We start from the raw sequence: 7,282 nt of genomic DNA, 5'->3' as shown, positions 1-7,282 counted from the left end.
TATATATATATATATATATATATATATATATATATATATATATATATATATATATATATATATATATATATATATATTATATTTTTATTTTTATTTTTATTTTAATTTTAAATTCTAATAATAAGGGTATGTTAGCGAATGTTGTAAGGGTGTAAGTCGAAATTCTGTCCGTGTAACGCTACGCTATTTTTAATCATTGTAAGTTATGTTCAACCTTTTTAAATTAATAACTCGTAGCTAAGTTATTATTATGCTTATTTAATGCCGAAGTAATCGTGATGTTGGGCTAAATATTAAAATTGGGTAATTGGGCTTTGGACCATAATTGGGGTTTGGATAAAAGAACGACACTTGTGGAAATTAGACTATGTGCTATTAATGAGCTTTATATTAACTAAACGGTACCTCATTAATTTAATATATAGACTTATAATTTGACGTATTTATATATAACCACATACGCTTGACTGGGTACGGTGGGTGGGATATCTATAAATACCAATAATTGTTCATTTAACCAGATACGGAACTGGATTAATAGTTAATAGACTTGTTGAAACAGGGGTGGATTACATTCAAGGGTAATTGGTGTAATTGTTAACAAAGTAGTAAAACCTTAGTTTACACGCAGTCGATAACCTGGTGTATTCATTAAACAAAGTATTAAGACCTTGTTACAATTCGAATTCCCAATTAGTTGGAATATTTAACTTCTGGAATAAGAATAATTTGACGAAGACTTCCGCATTTTATGATTATGACTGATGGACTATTATGGACAAATCCGTATGGGCATATTGAATAATCTAGGACAAAGGACGATTAACCCATGGGAATAAATTAAAAATCAACACGTCAAACATCATGATTACGGAAGTTTAAATAAGCATAATTCTTTTATTTCATATTTAATTGCACTTTTAATTATCGCACTTTTATTTATTGTCATTTTATTTAATTGCACTTTTAATTATCGTTCTCTTTAATTATCACAATTTTATTTTATCGCACTTTTATTTATCGCAATTTCACTATCGTTATTTACTTTACGCTTTAAATTAAGTTACATTTATTTTTAATATTTTACATTAGATTTTAACTGCGACTAAAGTTTTAAAAATCGACAAACCGGTCATTAAACGGTAAAAACCCCCTTTTATAATAATAATACTACTTATATATATTTTTGTATTTTTACAATCATAGTTTTAAAAATATAGCGTTAAACTTGGCTAAGATCCCTGTGGAACGAACTGGACTTACTAAAAACTACACTACTGTACGATTAGGTTCACTGCCTATAAGTGTTGTAGTAAGGTTTAGGTATATCCACTCTATAAATAAATAAATAACTTGTGTAAAATTGTATCATATTTAATAGTATTTCTTAGTAAAAATATAACTATTTTGTATACACCTCTACGCACATCAACGACCTTGATCAAATTTCGAGGACGAAATTTCTCTAACGGGTAGGTACTGTGACGACCCGGAAATTTTCGACCAAATTTAAACTTAATCTTTATATGATTTTGACACGTTAAGAAAAGTTTGTTAGGTTGCGTCTCAAAATTTTTGAACTATTTCATATATTCAGTTGACCTTCGATCATTCCCGACGATTCACGAACCACTATTTGTAAATAGATACATTTATATTTAGATATGAATATATTATTTGAAATATTATATAATTCAATTATTAAAATTTATTATGTAATATAAAATAAATATGATATCATGATAATTATTAGTTAAAATATATCTATATATATAAATAAAGTATATTAAAAATAAATATTAAATGATTGTAATACTCGTTTGATGTTTCGATTGATATTATGCGAGTTAAATTCAAACTTATATTATTTTTAAAATAAACGGTGATCCGAAAATAAGTTCTATAAATTTTAGGCTTACTAAAAATGTATTTAGGATCTAGTTATTAAATTTTAACACTTTTTATATTTTACCCAGAATTGAGAGGGATAGTTGATGTAATTTTTATTTAATAAATTAATGATCGAATTTTATACCATAGTGACTAAAATAAATAAATATAGTTAATGTAAAAATTTGGGATTTTTCTGAAGACTTTTATTTGACACTGAGTAACAACGGAGTTCGAAATAATAGTCCGTGAAAAACTGTCGGTAGAGTAATCCAAATATATGTACACCCACGTTTCTTTTTTCTAATCATATATGCACTGTGTTAAATTTTGTTGTTGTCCTTGATTGCTGTTATATATATAGATAGCATATACATATGCATATTAAATAAATCCAACACAATGCATTCCACCAGTTGAATCCACTATCTATCCTACCCAATCTATATTTCCATCTACATACTATATATATATATATATATATATATATATATATATATATATATATATATATATATATATATACATACGTGATCACTAATCCATCACCATATCTTGTTTCCATTTTTTTTCTTCTCCTTCTTCATAGAATCACTCTCTTCCACCTTATAACTACCATTGAACACCCTTAAACCACTCGCCACCATCATTCAATCGTATGTAACTACCACCCTCACCACCATCCTCCACCTCCTCGTTCAAAACATTGCACTCCCCATACTTGTTTATGTTTTTGCAAGCCAAGAACAACCACCACGAACCCGTCACCTCTTGGTTCGTGAATACCACAACCATCACCACAAAACAACCCATTATATTACGGCTGACTTCTACTTCTGTTTTCGATCAACCCATTTCATCACTTTGTTGTGTACAACGATTGTTCTACGAGACCACTACGACCACCTTCACCATTACCTATATCTCTATCTCTCTCTCTCATCCTCTCTCTCTCTCTCTCTCTCTCTCTCTATTTTCCTCTTGTTCGTGACAACAAGAACCACCTCAACAAAGCCGTTGATGTATCAAACTGAAATCACCATCACAATCGGGTACTTCTCCTACTATGTTTGATTTTCTGATTTTCTGTTCGAAGTAAAACCCATTGCCACCACTACCCTTCATTTTCTTTTCTTTTTGTTACGTTTACTCATATCACCTTCAACCGTAAGCACCACCATTAAAACAACAAAGACTGCTACGCTTATTTTCTTCTTTCTGTTTCCTGTCTCAATTTGAACAACCATCATCGAAACCCAAAAAAACTGCTACTCGGTTATTACTGCTGCTATGCTACTACTACTGCAATTCTATTCACCATCGAAGACCCCACAACCATCAAGAACCACCACCACTGCAGCTCCTGATTGTTTTTCATATTTTAAAACCTGCAATTAATACTGTTCATCGTCTTGTTTGAATTCTGGTTACTGTTACAACGTATTTTTCTGTTTCGATCGAAAAACCTTCAAAACCTTTAAGTGTTACTCGCCTGATTCTGTTTCCATTATCTGTCGTGAAATTAAAACCACAAACCTTATCGAAAATTTTCTACTATTATTTACTTCTATTTCATTCGACTTCTATTGCTACTGTTCGTTCCTGTTATAAACGATAATGATAATAGAAGAGATGATTAATAGTGAACCTGCAAAACCCTTTAATTACTACTACTGCTGTAATACTTTTGTTTCGGTTTTAAGTAAAACGCGAATAAGAATGATGAGGGAGATCAAGAGGACGATGGACCATTCTGTTATCTATTCTATTCGCTAAAACCCAAGTCGAATTGTCTTGCCTTCTCCTGTTTGGTTTTTCTGCTTGCTACAGTGGATGCACGATGATGTTATGATTGAATAAGGAATTGCAATGAAACCTTGGTTACTACGTGGGCCTTTTGGGATTTAATTGGATTGCAATATGTTGGGCTCCTTTTAATTATAAGTGGGCTATTTATTTTTTTTGTAATGGACTTTGTTTACCATGAATGGGCCGTGAAGCTTGGATTGTTTTCCTGTTGCCTGATTGAATAAGGCCAAGCCCAATAAGCTGATTATATTGAGCTTTGTTCGAATAATATGGGTCGTACAACACGCACTCATCTTTCTCGTTTCAAGGTATAACCGGATGTATACGTTCGTATACGTGTGTATATACTAAGTTTATAAGTTATAAACATAAGTGTGTGTATATATATATATACACACACACACACACACATATAACGCAACTCTTTTGTTATTATTATTATTTTTATTTTTATTATTAACACATAACTATTATTATTATTATTAAGTGTTATTATTATTATTATTATTATTATTATTATTATTATTATTATTATTATTATTATTATTATTATTATTATTATTATTATTATTATTAGCAAATCATTATTATCAAAACTATCATTTTTAAACATATAAATATTTTGTACATAAAATATACTTATTTCATATACTATAATTGTATTAACATTTCATATAACTATATATCTAAAATATTAACATTACTTATATAAATACTTACATGTAACAAACTATTGATATTTTTTTTATAATACTAATCATAAATATAATATATAGATATATTAATATAACTAAATGTATATATATTAATCATATTAAATATATATACAAAATAAATATATAACATATAATTTAAAATATAATATAAGTATACATTTTTAAATGGAATTTAGTATAAATTCTATATCACTACAAATATATAAATAATATATTAATAAATGAAATTATGTGATTTCAATTATATGTTTTAATAGATATACAATTGATATAGGTTCGTGAATCCGAGGCCAACCCTGCATTGTTCTGTTCCGTCGTATGCATATTTTTACTACAAAATATCGTATTGTGAGTTTCATTAATCCCTTTTTAAATGCTTTTGCAATATATATTTTTGGGACTGAGAATACATGCATTTTTATAAATGTTTGACGATATAGACACAAGTAATTGAAACTACATTCTATGGTTGAATGATCGAAATCGAATATGCCCCTTTTAGTCTGGTAATCTAAGAATTAGGGAACAGACACCCTAATTGACGTGAATCCTAAAGATAGATCTATCGGGCCCAACGAGCCCCATCCAAAGTACTGGATGCTTTAGTACTTCGAATTTATCATGTCCGAAGGATGTCCTGGAATGATGGGGATATTCTATATGCATCTTGTTAAGGTCGATTACCAGGTGTTCACCATATGAATGATTTTTATCTCTATGTATGGGATATATATTTATGAGAAATGGAAATAAAAATCTTGTGGTCTATAAAAATGATGGAAATGAATATTGATGATAAACTAATGAACTCACCAACCTTTTGGTTGACACTTTTAAGCATGTTTATTCTCAGGTTTGAAAGAAATCTTCCGCTGTGCATTTGCTCATTTTAGAGATATTACTTGGAATCATTCATGGCATATTTCAAAAGATGTTGCATTCAAGTCGTTGAGTTCAATAAATATTATTATTAAGTAAATGACAGATTAGGTCAATTATAGTTTGGAAATTATGAAATGGTATGCATGCCTGTCAACTTTCAATGTAATGAAAGTTTGTCTTTTAAAAACGAATGCAATGTTTGTAAAATGTACTCCGTATCATATAGAGGTCAAATACCTCGTAATGAAATTATCTATTATGTAACATTTATAATCGGTATGAACGGGGCATTTCAACTTCGCTACAAAGATAGGGTCGAGTGCCTATCGTGACCGTTGCCTTGAACCTACCAATTATTTCTTCAGTGCAGCCGGAGAATTCGGAGATGATGGTGTCAGATTGTCTCATCTTCCTCCCGACACACTTTGGGAGCCAGGAAAGGCAGTGAGCGTACTGAAATGTCCCGTTCTTATTGATTAAAAACGTTCCATATTAATTAATTTCGTTGCGAGGTTTTGACCTCTATATGAGACGTTTTTCAAAGACTGCATTCATTTTAAAACAAACCATAACCTTTATTTCATCAATAAAGGTTTAAAAAGCTTTACGTAGATTATCAAATAATGATAATCTAAAATATCCTGTTTACACACGACCATTACATAATGGTTTACAATACAAATATGTTACAACAAAATAAGTTTCTTGAATGCAATTTTTACACAATATCATACAAGCATGGACTCCAAATCTCGTCCTTATTTAAGTATGAGACAGCGGAAGCTCTTAATAATCACCTGAGAATAGACATGCTTAAAACGTCAACAAAAATGTTGGTGAGTTATAGGTTTAACCTATATATATCAAATCATAATAATAGACCACAAGATTTCATATTTCAATACACATCCCATACATAGAGATAAAAATCATTCATATGGTGAACACCTGGTAACCGACATTAACAAGATGCATATATAAGAATATCCCCATCATTCCGGGACACCCTTCGGATATGATATAAATTTCGAAGTACTAAAGCATCCGGTACTTTGGATGGGGTTTGTTAGGCCCAATAGATCTATCTTTAGGATTCGCGTCAATTAGGGTGTCTGTTCCCTAATTCTTAGATTACCAGACTTAATAAAAAGGGGCATATTCGATTTTGATAATTCAACCATAGAATGTAGTTTCACGTACGTGTGTCTATTTTGTAAATCATTTATAAAACCTGCATGTATTCTCATCCCAAAAATATTAGATTTTAAAAGTGGGACAATAATTCACTTTCACAGATTTTTACTTCGTCGGGAAGTAAGACTTGGCCACTGGTTGATTCACGAACCTATAACAATATATACATATATATCAAAGTATGTTCAAAATATATTTACAACACTTTTAATATATTTTGATGTTTTAAGTTTATTAAGTCAGCTGTCCTCGTTAGTAACTTACAACTAGTTGTCCACAGTTAGATGTACAGAAATAAATCGATAAATATTATCTTGAATCAATCCACGACCCAGTGTATACGTATCTCAGTATTGATCACAACTCAAACTATATATATTTTGGAATCAACCTCAACCCTGTATAGCTAACTCCAACATTCACATATAGAGTGTCTATGGTTGTTCCGAAATATATATAGATGTGTCGACATGATAGGTCGAAACATTGTATACGTGTCTATGGTATCTCAAGATTACATAATATACAATACAAGTTGATTAAGTTATGGTTGGAATAGATTTGTTACCAATTTTCACGTAGCTAAAATGAGAAAAATTATCCAATCTTGTTTTACCCATAACTTCTTCATTTTAAATCCGTTTTGAGTGAATCAAATTGGTATGGTTTCATATTGAACTCTATTTTATGAATCTAAACAGAAAAAGTATAGGTTTATAGTCGGAAAAATAAGTTACAAGTCGTTTTTGTAAAGGTAGTCATTTCAGTCGAAAAAACGACGTCTAGATGAC

Source organism: Rutidosis leptorrhynchoides, chromosome 5, assembly GCF_046630445.1.
Source record: "Rutidosis leptorrhynchoides isolate AG116_Rl617_1_P2 chromosome 5, CSIRO_AGI_Rlap_v1, whole genome shotgun sequence".
Taxonomy (NCBI): domain Eukaryota; kingdom Viridiplantae; phylum Streptophyta; class Magnoliopsida; order Asterales; family Asteraceae; genus Rutidosis; species Rutidosis leptorrhynchoides.
This window is presented reverse-complemented; position numbering follows the sequence as displayed.